Below are 15,477 nucleotides of genomic sequence, written 5' to 3' on the forward strand. Positions count from 1 at the left end.
TGACGTCACACGATATGCGACGCGTTTCCTGAGCTGGCACGCCGTGAGTGGTGTGACGGCGGCGCTCCTTCGTCAAGCTGATTGGCTGGGAGCTGGACAAGATGTTTATATGTGAGACAATGATGTGAGAGAAAACAGAATGGGAAATGATTGGAGGGGGGAGGAGGGGGAGGGAGAGGGGAGGTGGCCAGAGGTCCTCCCCCCTCCAATCATTTCCCATTCTGTTTTCTCTCACAGATGTGCACATATGTGTGTGCGTGTGAGTTTATACACCCGCATACGCATACATATATATAGCTTCATATGGTCATAACTCCAATTAAGTCCTGTCCCTTCCCTTATTTCTTTTTATTTTTATTTTTAGCTTTTTCTTCATTCATACTATTTCTTTTATATTTAACACCATGGATCTTCCCACTATCATAGATGACCATAGATATAAAATTTTAGATAAAATCTCCTCCAGTTGGCTTCAGGTCACTTTTTCAAAAGAGGCCACACTTACAGTAAAACCAGATCGCACCTTTGTGGCAAGTTTAAACAACTTGAAAGACTGATACAATCCGCCAATCAACAATGGTGGGATCAATTCTTTTTAGAACAGTACATTCAAACCCGGATCTCACCCAGAGGCCTCAGAGTCTTAAAAGAAAGCCCTGCCTTTTTGAGTGCTGAGCACACAAAGGAATGGGCCGGTCTAGCCGAGTTTTGTACGGCTAAATGGATGGGAATTCTGATTTCCCATAGAAAAAACAGATTTGACAAACTATATGACCAAATACTTTCCATTATAAATGACATAAAAACGACATCCACCACCATCCCCCATGTATGGTTAAATATTCTCCAGAGTAACACCAAAAGGGATGAAGATTCCCTTGTCAATTCCAAAATTGGAAAATTTAAAAGGGTCCAAAGATGACTACAACTCTGATAGAATCTTCACGTGGAACAAAAAACCGTACACCACTCCCTCCAATATATTACCCACACAGGCTTCAGGAAAGACAGTATCTTCCAATCTATCTTCCTCTGTTTCAGGCCTCCCATCCCTCATGAGTTTACCACCTCCAGTCTCTACTTACCATCCCCCTCCCCTTATGAGTATACAACTCAATATACCCCGGAGACCCAAAACGTACCCTATATCCCAAAAAGCCCGACTTTTCCCTCATACACCTGGTCCACACCCTAAAATCAGCCACTACTCTACTCCCACATGGAAGAAAAGTAAGAAACAACATGATCTAAATCCAAAATACCCTAAAAAGTATATACAAAAAAATAGGGAATTGATCACTTCTCTAAACCTTTTTTATAATAGACAAAATCCCACACCCACAGTTTCATCCAGTCAGACTGTCAATGTCGGTCCCCTTAATAATACCACCAGTCCCTCTCATTTATCTGTTGCACATATAGATAATATACATCCCCTTTTAGACACTCCAACTGGAGATACGGTCAACCATCAGACCGATCCACTTGCCCTGCCCCCCCATATTACAGGTTGTCATACCCTTGTTGGTTCATCCCAGGCCCCCTCCCAGGATACTTTTTTAGTGTCCAGTCCCCCTCTGGCAAGTACATCCAGAAAAAGAAAACTCGTAGAAGAGGCCGCCGAGGGGGACGAACCAGACGAGCTACTCCACACACGGAATCCGAAAAAACGGTAAAAATCTTTAATCTGTCTAACCACACCATGTCCTCTGCCGACACGGCACTCCTCAGCCGTGGCTTGAATTTTGCCCCTATCAATAGGCCAAACCCCTTTCTGCTTTTTAAAGATCTGAACTGCTACATTAGGAATCTTACTCTTCAGAGACATTATAACATCCAAAAAGCCAAAGATTCATTAACTCCTACCCAGCAGGCAAATATTACCTCATTTCACCCTTCACCTGAAGATGTCGATAACACTTCAGACATCTACGATTATGATTGTTCAGAGATCACACAAACTACAGACGATTACCCATGTACAGAAGATGACCTGTCCAGGCTACTCACACAACACCTTGCCACATCACCACCTATTATACATTCTGATTTGAAGCCTAAATCCATCTTCTTCCCAACACACTCAAAAGGACCCTATATAGAAAGCTTTTACAGAGTAGTATTCTCCGACATGACTAAACTTTGTAACACTACATCCACCTCCATATCACATAACCTTTCATCATCAGAAACTAGGTCCCTACAACAATTCATTTCAGCAGAAGACCTTATTATTAAGCCTGCTGATAAAGGAGGCGGGATCATACTCCAAAATAAGATTGACTACATTGCAGAGGCTGAAAGGCTCCTGTCAGATCACACCACTTACACAAAACTCTCCAAAGATCCCACCAATGATTTCACCTCAGAAGCTGAAGTTCTGATCATGACTGCCCTCAAAGATAATATTATCTCCAAGGTGGAGAGCCTCTTCTTCCGTAAATCATTCTATTCCATCCCTTACTTTTACCACTTACCTAAAATCCACAAAAACCAGCATAATCCCCCAGGTAGGCCAATCGTGGCCTCAATGGACAGCATCACTTCAGGTTTCAGCCTATATGTTGACAGATACTTACAGCCCCTAGTACACCAACTTCAGTCCTACATACGGGATGGGACACATCTCATGGAGCAACTCTTACCATACAGGTGGGAACCCACTTATTCTTGGCTATCTTTGGACGTAAGTTCTCTGTACACTTCTATTCCCCACGACTTTGGCATCATGGCCCTCGAGTACTTCCTCTCGAAGGATCCACTCATCAATCCCCGCCAGGCCACCTTCATCATAGAAACAACCAGGTTTTGTCTAACACACAACTATTTTACATTTAACGGTGACTTCTACTTACAGCTACAGGGGACTGCGATGGGGGCAAATTTTGCCCCCTCATACGCGAACCTGGCTATGGGGTTTTGGGAACAACACCACATCTACCACAATAACCCCTTTTCGGCTAATATCTTCTTTTTCGGCAGATATATTGACGATATTATAATCATTTGGGATGGACCCTTAGACCTCATTCCATCATTCACCACACACTGTAATAACAACAAGTACGGATTATCTTTTACACATGACAGCAATCAGACCTCTCTTGCCTTTCTAGACCTAGAATTACGACATGAAAACCAGGAGATCTATGCCAAGAACTACACCAAGCCCACTAGTGGTAACTCGTACCTTCATTTTAAGAGTTGCCACTATCCGCCGTGGATTAAAAATATCCCAAAAGGTCAATTTTGTAGGTTGAGAACTAACCGCACCAGACAAGTTGATTATATAGATGCCAGTATTCACCTTAAAAAGAAGTTCCTTGAGAAAGGATATCCGGAAGATTTAGTGGAGACTGCTTACAACCTATATCTTCATGGGAAACCCCTACATAGTAATATACCCCCCACGAATTGCCCCATCAGATTTATTACTACTTTTCATTCCCAACACAAGAAAATGGAGAAGATTCTCCGGAAACATTGGGATATCCTCCAACAAGATCCCCATCTTAGATCCATTCTCCCCACATATCCACAGGTCACCTATCGAAGGGCCCCTAATCTTAAAAATAAAATCGCCCCCAGTAAACTTAAGACCACTCCGGCTTTCCCGTCTATTACCCCACTCATCCCCCTTGTAGGGATGTTTCAATGTCGGAAAAAATTGTGTAAGACCTGTCACTTTGTCCACCATGGCCAAAAATCCTTTTCCACCAAAGGCCAGACATACATCCTCAAAGACTTTTACAATTGTTCATCCGACTATGTGGTGTATGGCTTGATTTGTCCATGCGGTCTCATATATGTTGGCCGCACCATTCGGCCTCTGAGACAAAGGTTTGGGGAACACAGGAGATACATTGAGGGGGGCATTGACCCCCACAGTGTACCGAAACATTTCACTGTAGCCCACAAGGGCTCCACCCTTGGACTGTCAGTTTGGGTCATAGAACAGATCCCTAGGTCTCTCTCGCCTGCCGAAAGGTTCAAAAAATTATGTGCGAGGGAGACCTATTGGATCTACCGCCTAGATGTCCTCTCGCCTGGAGGAATAAATGAGTGTATTGAAACTTCCACCATTTTGTGAGATTTATATTATATGGTACCTATTCCCTCATTCTCCAACACTTTCACATTATCTTGTTTTAAATTATTTTTTATTAGTTCTCATGTTAAGTGCTATCATGAAATTTTATCCAGCGTCTTAGAGTGTAACGAGGATGTTTATCCAGTTCGAGAAATGTTTTTATTTATTTTGTTACATAGATGTTGACAATGTGTAGACATGCTACCCCTACTTCATTTTGACCTGGACCCTGTATGCAGGTGTATACAGGAGTTCCCCCCCCCCCCTTTTTTTCCCCACTACCATCACCCTCTCCATTTACCATTATAGATTTTTTCTCCCCCCCCCTGAATTTTTCCCCTCCCCCCCCCCTCTCCCTTTTTTTCCCTCCCCCCCCTCTTTTTGTATCATTATTATTATCATTTTCCCTTTAATATCAATTTTTAAACTATACATCGATTTTGATCCATTTATCAATGGGCTAACATGTACCATTAGGATATGCAATATATTTCTAAATCGCTCCCATATTCCATGTATGCATATACACTTTCTTTGTGTCTATTTTAAGACACATACAATCATGGTCATCCTCCCCATACATAATTCTCTATACTAATTGCCTTATACACATGTCATCTTTTTCTTTTATTTATTCATTTATTTTATTTCTTCCTTTCTCTTCTTCTCTTCTTCTTTTTTACTTTGCAGCCATTTTCTTTATTTTCATGGCTTTATTTCTTCTGTCTCTTCTCCTTTTACTATTGTTTATTCTTCCCCCCTTATTTCTTCCTTACTCCATCCTGTATCATCTTCTGTTCAATTCCTCCACTGCTGACACTTCTACATACAGGACCTCTGGCCACCTCCCCTCTCCCTCCCCCTCCTCCCCCCTCCAATCATTTCCCATTCTGTTTTCTCTCACATCATTGTCTCACATATAAACATCTTGTCCAGCTCCCAGCCAATCAGCTTGACGAAGGAGCGCCGCCGTCACACCACTCACGGCGTGCCAGCTCAGGAAACGCGTCGCATATCGTGTGACGTCATCATCCCTCGACAGGATCGGCTGTAACCCAAGCCTCGTTCTGGTGCCGGTCTCCGCTGTTCGGCCGAGGACATCCAGCGTTTTGAGACTGCACAGACCCCCTGCATCTACCAGCCGAGAGAGATGACTCCACGGACCCCCTGGATTGACCTGGGACATTGCTTTGTTTGATATTCACCACATAAATGTGAGTGTATTACTAGCTGTTGCTACTTTTTAATAAATTGTTTTAAACGTCTGCACCCAGAGGCGCCTCCTCTCTCTTGTTTTTTCATCAAATTCATAACACTGCTTAAATAATAATGAAATAAAAAAGTGATATATTCCTGTGATATGTAAATTAATTCCCTTCAAAATCTCACTAGTCAAACTGACATGATAGAGAAAAAACAAGTTCATTAGAGTAAATGCTGAATAAAAAAAAGTTACAAAAAGTGAAAATAAAGTGCTATGGTGCAACAAACTGTGATGCACTGACCATATATCACATGGATCAGTGCAACATAAATATGATAAAGTCCTTATCAAACATAAATAAATAAATCCATTGGTTGAAGTGATCAAAACGTGTTGAAGTGTCCACACTCTGGTGCTCCCCCCCTTAGGTAATAGCCGCTCACCTCTGAACATGTGACCTCACATTTAAGCTCGGTCAAAACACACTTATGAATCACCTCTGGATTCTATGCTAACTGCGGGTTCCTGGGCTGCTCAATAACGCTGTTTCCTCATATATAAACAGTAGGAAAGAAGGCTTGATAGTGTGATATTGTTTTTAAATCAAAATTTATTGTACAAAAAAGCCCCAATGCAGGGTACTCACATGGATCTGGTGCGTCGGTGCACCATTCTATTCAAAGCTTAAAAAACTAGGAATGTGTGGAGGTCATAGGTTCTTCCACTGTGAGACAGAAGTCGGCCATTTTCTTGTAGCCTAAGAACATTTTATTGCCCGTATGCTTAGTGTGATCAGATAGCTGCACTGATATCCGCAGCTAGATAACATTACTGACCATCAACCAGCAACATGAGTCTAATACCTACTCCATCTTGCCACGGTCCATCAAATACAGTGTATATAACAAAAGGAAATATGCTGCATTACTATAATAATAATCAATCCTAGGACGATGCTGTGAAGCCAACCTATTACCTCATCCCAGCTATAAAACCTGTGGGCTGGTTAGGCTCCCACAGAGCCACGATGACTCAACTAAGGGAGTTAAGTTATTACAATATAATAGTTATGGGATGTATAGAGATGTAGCTCTTTTGAGGTAACCCCCCAACCTGTAAGGATATGATGATATCCCTTCCATTTACCTCTATGGTTTTGCGCATACAATTGTTGCTACTAAATATAGTTGATCCAAATATATTATCTACTAATTATATATATTTTTATATTTTAATATATAATTTTATTTAGTTAATTCTGGTCCCAGTATGTATAAATATGTAAAACTATTCATGAATTCATGTTTGCTATTAGAACATACTTTCATTTGGTTAGCATATGTGTTCAACCATGTGTCACATTTAGGATTATTAATGAATTGCTATTTGTATGTTACCATTCATGATTTTTTAAGATTTATTAGTTTAGTAAATGGTGGTTTTATAGCTGGGATGAGGTAAAAGGTCTGCTCCACAGCATTGTACAGTGGGGACGGAAAGTATTCAGACCCCCTTAAATATTTCACTCTTTGTTATATTGCAGCCATTTGCTAAAATGCTAAAAAGTTAATTTTTTCCCTAATTAATGTACACAAAGCACCCCATATGACAGAAAAACACAGAATTGATGACATTTTTACAGATTTATTAAAAGAGAAAAACTGAAATATTACATGGTCCTAAGTATTCAGACCCTTTGCTGTGACACTCATATATTTAACTCAGGTGCTGTCCATTTCTTCTAATCATCCTTCAGATGGTTCTACGCCTTCATTTGAGTCCAGTTGTGTTTGATTATACCGATTGGACTTGATTAGGAAAGCCACACACCTGTCTATATAAGACCTTACAGCTCACAGTACATGTCAGAGCAAATGAGAATAATGAGGTCAAAGGAACTGCCTGAAGAGCTCAGAGACAGAATTGTGGCAAGGCACAGATCTGGCCAAGGTTACAAAAAAATTCTGCTGCACTTAAGGTTCCTAAGAGCACAGTGGCCTCCATAATCCTTAAATGGAAGACGTTTGGGACGAGCAGAACCCTTCCTAGAGCTGGCCGTCTGGCCAAACTGGACTATTGGCGGAGAAGAGCATTGGTGAGAGAGGTAAAGAAGAACCCAAAGATCACTGTGGCTGAGTCCCAGAGATGCAGTCGGGAGATGGGAGAAAGTTGCAGAAAGTCAACCATCACTGCAGCCCTCCATCAGTCGGGGCTTTATGGCAGAGTGGCCCGACGAAAGCCTCTCCTCAGTGCAAGACACATGAAAGCCTGCATGGAGTTTGCTAAAAAACACCTGAAGGACTCCAAGATGGTGAGAAATAAGATTCTTTGGTCCGATGAGACCAAGATAGAACTTTTTGGCCTTAATTCTAAGCGGTATGTGTGGAGAAAACCAGGCACTGCTCATAACCTGTCCAATACAGTCCCAACAGTGATGCATGGTGGTGGCAGCATCATGCTGTGGGGGTGTTTTCAGCTGCAAGGACAGGACGACTGGTTGCAATCGAGGGAAAGGTGAATGCGGCCAAGTACAGGGATATCCTGGACGAAAACCTTCTCCAGAGTGCTCAGGACCTCAGACTGGGCCGAAGGTTTACCTTCCAAACAAGACAATGACCTTAAGCACACAGCTAAAATAACGAAGGAGTGGCTTCACAACAACTCTGACTTAAACCCAATTGAGCATCTCTGGAGAGACCTAAAAATGGCTGTCCATCAACATTTACCTTCCAACCTGACAGAACTGGAGAGGATCTGCAAGGAGGAATGGCAGAGGATCCCGAAATCCAGGTGTGAAAAACTTGTTGCATCTTTCCCAAAAAGACTCATGGCTATATTAGATCTAAAGGGTGCTTCTACTAAATACTGAGCAAAGGGTCTGAATACTTAGGACCATGTGAAATTTCAGTTTTTCTCTTTTAATAAATCTGCAAAAATGTCAACAATTCTGTGTTTTTCTGTCAATATGGGGTGCTGTGTGTACATTAATGAGGAAAAAAATGAACTTAAATGATTTTAGCAAATGGCTGCTATATAACAAAGCGTGAAAAATGTAAAGGGTCTGAATACTTTCTGTCCCCACTGTAATTTATATTTCTCTTGTAAAATTTGCCTCAACAAGATGTCTGGGTTTTTACAAAAATCAGATATTCTCATAAATCCCGTATTAGTTCATCATAAGTTTTTTTTTGGGTAAAGCATCAATAAGAATATCATATACAAAAATAGTGCTTTCATGTTCCTGCCCCCATATAAAATGCCTCTGATATCCTTGTATTCTCTCATTTTTATGTTTTTAATATTCTTACTGAAAATATTAATTATAGAAAATAGAAATATTGTCAACAACAGAATCTCAGGTTATCACCAGCACAACATAGGAGTATATCAAAATGAGGACAATAATTATCCAAGTAAATATGGTTTGTTCAAATAAAAAAATCTACAATAAACAACAGCCTAGAAAAGCAGGAAACATATAGGCAATATATGGCCCATATTCTTCTGTAGACCTTGTTCATGCTAGCTCTTCTTGAACTCATGAGGGTGGAGATGACCCCTGATGCACAGTCGAGGGCTTTCAGCCTCTCCCTCTCAAGAACCAGACCATCAGCTGTAAACGTGCCGGGCATGGATGCAGAACTGCCCCATGTGACACAGGTTCTGGTCTGAGGTAAAGGGGCATCGGGTCCTGAAAGCTGAGTTGTGTTACCAGGGGAAACCATAGTCTGTTTGGCCAGTATGGTGCTATTGCCACTATCTTGATGGCTTCTGCTCGGAGTCTCTGCAAGAATCTGAGGATGACTGGGATCGGAAGAAAGGCATACGCTCTGCTAAAGTTCCAATGCTCCATTAGGGCATCTACCCCGAAGGCCTGGCCCGACAGCCCAAGTGTAATACTTCCCGAGTTTGAAGTTGCAGGGGGGTGCGAACAAATCGACTTCGGGATCAACTCCCAGGGACAGAATCCACCTGAAGGTCTCCACATGGAGGGACCACTCGTTGTTGTCCAGCTGGGTACAGGACAGGAATTTTGCCTTGGTGTTCTGGGCTCTGGGAACATAGACTGCCAAGATGTCTGCCAGATTCCTCTGGGCCCATGTCATGACTGGCTCCACTTCCTGAAGTAGGGGAAGATTCAGAGTCCCACACTGTCTCTTCATGTAGGAGACTGCAGTGGTGTTGTCCATTTTCAACAGCATGGATTCCCCCTTTATCAGATGGCGGAAGGTCCAAAGGGCATAGAACGCTGCCCGTGGTTCCAGGACATTCGATACTGGGGTATGAAGATGGGTATCCTGGGCAATCTCTGACCTGCAGTGAGCCCCATATTCTGTATTGCTGGCGTCAGTCGTAATTGTGACCCAGGAAATGGGGGCGATGGAGTGGCATCTGAGCAGGTTCCTGCATTTCAGCCACCAGAAGAGGCTGTCCCTCATGCCTGAAGTTATGTAAATGCGCTGATCTCTCCTGTTTGGGTCCTACTGCTGGAGAAACTTTTTCTGGAAGGGATGCAACTGCCAAAGTGCCCAATTGACCAGGGGGGCCGTGGAGACAATCGTGCCTATGATTTTGAGGCATTGTGAAGCCCTTAGGTATGCTAGGGCCTGGCGAACTCTTTCCCGTACTACCAGGATCTTCTCCAGAGGCAGGGAAATAGTGTTATGGACTGTGTCGAACTGGGCCCCTAGATAGACTAGGTCCTGTGTTGGTTCTAGATGATATTTTATAAGTTCAGTAACCAGCCAAGCTCCAGAAGAGTAGAAATGACTTGGGACCTGTGTAGTAGCAGCTGCTCTCTGTCATGTGACAGCAGAAGAAGATCGTCGAGATACTGATGTAGGCATATGCCTCTAGTTTCTGATGAGGGCTACCATGGCCAAAAGAACTTTCGAAAATAGGTTTAGAGTCCGAAAGGGAGGCAAGTGAACTGAAGATGCTCTTGCCCAACCATGAACTGGGGGTATTTGCGGAACTCCTCTGCAACGGGTACATGAAAGTATGCATCTTTTAAGTCTATGGAGACTAGCCAGTCACCCGGCTGGACGGCTTGTTGAATTGTAGACAGGGCCTCCATTTTGAACCTTTCGTTCTTGACAAACTTGTTTGTGAGATCTATCACTGGGCGCCATGAGCCGTTCTTTTTCAGAACCAGAAAGAGAGGCGAGTACATGCCCTGAAATTCTTCACCCTTGGGGACGGGCACTGCAGCATACTGAGCCACCAGCGAATGCACGTAGGTCAGCAGCACCTGCTTATTTTCCTCCAAGTGAGGTAACAGCATGGGTACAAATCTGAGAAGAGGCGTATTTGTGAAGGACCATGCGTGTCCCGAGGAGACTGTCTTGATGGTCCAGTAATCAGAGATTGAGGCCACCCAGACACGTTGAAAGGGGAGCACGCCCCCACCTGACATGCGTGAGCGGCCCAATCTCAAAAGGACTTGGAGGGTTCATGTCCACCAGTAGTTGAGTTCTTGGCAGACCTCTGGAAAGATGTCTGTCCCCTCCAGCTACTTCTGAAGTCCCGACCTGGTGTATAGAAATGCGCATCCCTTGCCCATTCTGTGTTTGGCCTTCTTGCCTAGGAACCCACGACTTCCCGCCCGTGGCCCGGGCTATGGCACTATCCAGCTTGTTGCCATATAGAGAGAACCCCTTGAAGGGGATTCTACACCAAGCTTGCTTGGAGGCCAGGAACGCAGCCATATTCCTCGCTTGGCCATCACAGAAGAGAGCATAGTCTGGGCCAACAGGCTGATAATGTCAATGAAGGCCTCACCCAGGAAGACCGACGCCAGCTTCGGCTCCTGGACGGCTGAGCCGATGGCCACCTCTTATTAAACACTTCCGAGTACTGTATCAACATTTTACATCCAGACTTCCATTGCCAGAGCCAGGGCAGGTTTGCAGGCCATTCCTGCCATCCTTTTCAGGTCTCCATCAATCCACGATCTCCATGATTGAGACTATCCTTGAAGGACACGGCGTCTTCTAAGGGAAGCGTGACATGCTTTGCCAGTCTCATTACTAATGCATCAACTAGAGGAGCGGCCTCCAGGTGCTTCATGTCTTCATCTTTACAGGGATAGAACCTTATGGTTTTACTCAACAGGGAGGTACTCTTGTCAACCTTGCCCCATTCCTCCATAATGATGTCCTTCAGTTCAGCCAGAAGCGGAAAGTTGGAGCATTCCTTCCCCAAGTGTTTGAAGAATTTCCTTTGTTTTACCGGGGGTGTCACTTGTTCTTCCCACTTCAGGGCCTCCTTGATTGCCTAATGAAAGGTAAAACTAGGGCAAAGTCAAAGCCCCCAAGGAATTCATCTCCCTCTACCTCGCTATCAGAGAATCTGGTGGATGCATAGCTTTGCTGGGATGGATCCAGGTCCTCCTGAGCATCCCCAACTGGAGAGCCTGAAATAGTGGTGGTCTGACTCTGCGTATAGGTCGTACCCCATTCTTTTAGGGACTGTTGCACCACACGTTTTACTAGAGACTCCATTTGCTGATTGCCCGTCCCTCTTTCCCCAACCGCCCGGGCATAACATGGCTCGCATAGCAACTTGCCCCCTGCGACCTGAGTTCCATATCCCCAGCAGGCTGATCAGAGCGGCTATCATGGCAAGGGGTGTGGTGTCTGGAGGAGGAATCTGTATTTTCTGTATCTGGAATATACTGGAAGCACGTACTCTAATGTAAATGTGTTATGAAGTGAAATGTACCAATCTTTTCCGCCCAGAGATGTAGTGTTGTATTCATGAGTCTCATGTTAAAAAAAACAAACAAACATATTTTCTCATTCAATCCATGATAATTCAGCATTTAATAAAGAGAATGAGATGAATTAACATTTCTAAGACCATGGTATTGTTATTATAGCTGCTAAGAAAATACAGTAAATTAAATCAATTTTCTTTTATGTTTTGGTGCTTCCTTTATAGGTTCATTCAATAAGGCCTGTCAGAGTGATTTTTTTTGGTTAATCTGGGCTACAGAGTATATAAAGTTACATTATATACTCGGATCCAAACCCTTTTAACCTTAGGGCATGTGCACCAAATGTGATATTCGGAACCCTCTTGCCTACATGCCCTGAACCAATTAGGGAAGGCTCCCAGGACATAGGAAGCTATTCGTGTGGCTAGCATGTACCATCTTAAGAGCACTTTATAGTTATGTTCAATAATTGAAGTGTTTATGTATGATTTGAAAGCATTACGAGCCAGCTTATTCCATTCATGGAGGTCTAGATCTTAGTCCAAAGCTCATTCCCACCATATAATCCAATTAGGCTCTGCTGACATCACATTCCTGATAGCAGCACCTAAGTGAAGTCTGATTTTTTTTTTTGTCTACACAAGGGAAGCTTTTACAGGTAAATAACATACATACAGTATGTTAAATGCACGTGTGATCTCATAAAAAGATTGTTGTTGAAATCAATGGTCTGGTGACAGAGTCTCTTTAAATGGGTCCTAAGGGTTAAGAAAACTACTTTTACTAATCTGTACCTGTTCTTGTGCTCATTAATTTCTCTGGTTTTATTTCACATGCATTAAAAGCTTCTGTGTGCAGCAGCTCCCCTAATACTTACCTGAGCCCATCTCGATCCTGTGATGTTGCACGAAAGACTCGGCTCATTTACATGGCACAATAATAAGCATCCATGTGTAAAATGCAAACTTCAGAGACCATGGAAGGTTATCTCTCCCACATATCCATTTATATAATGTAGCTGTGCAGTTATCCTATCTATCTTTCTGAACAGAATACATTTTAAATTGTATTCTCTTTTACAAGATGTATAGATAGTAAATAATAAAATATTGTAAATTTTATAGCTAGGATCAAAGTGATAAAAAAGGCCCTCTACTAAGCTATTGTCATCTTAAACAAGCATCACAAATCTGGGCTGTTACTTAACACTTAATTTGCAAGAACACGACAGACCCATTTACACCTCTAGGAGCAATCACTCCTTGCCAGAATTTCTCAAGATAGGCATTTTCTGGACTAACTACATTTCTCACATATATAAATTTGTCAGAATTAGACCAAGACTTGAAAGAATAGCCAAAGATGGCAATCAAACAAGGGTTTGTTCAAATATCTTCAGCAAATTGCTGTTTGTCCATATACAGTGCCTTGAAAAAGTATTCATACCCCTTGAAATTTTCCACATTTTGTCACGTTACAACCAAAAACGTAAATATATTTTATTGGGATTTTATGTGATAGACCAACACAAAGAGGCACATAATTGGAAAGTGGAAGGAAAATGATAAATGGTTTTCAACATTTTTTACAAATAAATATCTGAAAAGTGCGGTGTGCATTTGTATTCAACCCCCTTTACTCCAATACCCCTAACTAAAATCTAATGGAACCAATTGCATTCAGTCATCCAATTAGTAAATAGAGTCCACCTGTGTGTAATTTAATCTCAGTATAAATACAGCTGTTCTGTGAAGCCCTCAGAGGTTTGTTGAGAACCTTACTGAAGAAACAGCATCATGAAGGCCAAGTAACACACCAGACAGGTCAGGGATAAAGTTGTGGAGAAGTTTAAAGCGGTGTTCCGGCAAAAGAAAAAAAAAAATAAAAGCCAGCAGCTACACATACTGCAGCTGCTGGCTTTTAAAGTTTTTAAATAGGACACTTACCTGTCCTGGAGTCCAGCGATGTCGGCACCGCAGCTTATGTTTCCATCAGCTGTCGGGTGCTGCCGCCGCCATTGCAGGTATGGGTACCCGGCAGTGTAGCCTTACGGCTTCACGCCGAGAACCCTACTACGCATGCGCGAGGCCCCGCTCCTCTCTCCTACTGGCCCGGGGACAGGGAGAGGAGGAGGGAGTCCCGCGGTGATGTCACGGGCCGCGGCCCGGACTCCCGGAAGTGGGAACAGGATACCTGTCAAAGAAAGGTGCCAATTGTGACACCAGAGGGGGAGAGGTGGAACTCCGCTTTAAAGCAGGGTTAGGTTATAAAAATATATCCCAAGCTTTAAACATCTCACGGAGCACTGTTCAATCCATAATCCAAAAATGGAAAGAGTATGGCACAACTGCAAACCTACCAAGACATGGCCATCCACCTAAACTGACAGGCAAGGAGAGCAATAATCAGAGAAGCAGCCAAGTGGCGCACGGTAACTCTGAAGGAGCTGCAGAGATACACAGCTCAGGTGGGTGTCCACAGGACAACTATTAGTCATGCACGCCACAAATCTGGCCTTTATGGAAGGGTGGCAAGAAGAAAGCCATTGTTGAAAGAATGCCATTAGAAGTCCTGTTTGCAGGTTGCCAGAAGTTATATGGGGGACACAGCAAGCGAGTGGAAGAAGGTGCTCTGGTCAGATGAGACCAAAATGGAACTTCTTGGCCTAAAAGCAAAACGCGATGTGTGGCAGAAATGTAACATGCACATCACCCTGAACACACCATCCCCGCCATGAAACGTGGTGGCAGCATCATGTTGTGGGATGCTTTTCTTCAGCAGGGACAGGGAAGCTGGTCAGAGTTGATGGGAATATGGATGGAGCCAAGTACAGGGCAATCTTAGAAGAAAACCTGTTAGAGTCTGCAAAAGACTTGAGACTGGGGCGGAGGTTCACCTTCCAGCAGGACAACGACCCTAAACATACATCCAGATCTACAATGGAATGGTTTAGATCAAAGCATATTTATGTGTTAGAATGGCCCAGTCAAAGTCCAGCCCTAAATCCAATTGAGAATCTGTGGCAAGACTTGAAAATTGCTGTTCACAGACGCTCTCCATCCAAGCTGAAAGAGATTAAGCTATTTTGCAAAGAAGAATGGGCAAATATGTCACCTTCTAGATGTGCAAAGCTGGTAGACTAAAGACATACCAAAAAAGACTTGCAGCTCTAACTGCAGCGAATGGTGGTTCTACAAAGTATTGACTCAGGGGGGTTGAATACAAATGAGCACCACACTTTTCACATATTTGTAAATTTTGAAAACCATTTATCATTTTCCTTCCACTTCACAATTATGTGCAACGTTGTGTTGGTCTATCACATAAAATTCCAATAAAAGTATTATTATTATTATTAATATACAGGATTTATATAGCGCCAACAGTTTACGTAGCGCTTTACAACTTGAGGGTAGACAGTACAAATAAAATACACTTTAATACAGTAGGAATCAGAGGGCCCTG

The sequence above is a fragment of the Aquarana catesbeiana genome, linkage group LG02 (assembly GCF_042186555.1).
Source record: "Aquarana catesbeiana isolate 2022-GZ linkage group LG02, ASM4218655v1, whole genome shotgun sequence".
Classification (NCBI taxonomy): Eukaryota; Metazoa; Chordata; class Amphibia; order Anura; family Ranidae; genus Aquarana; species Aquarana catesbeiana.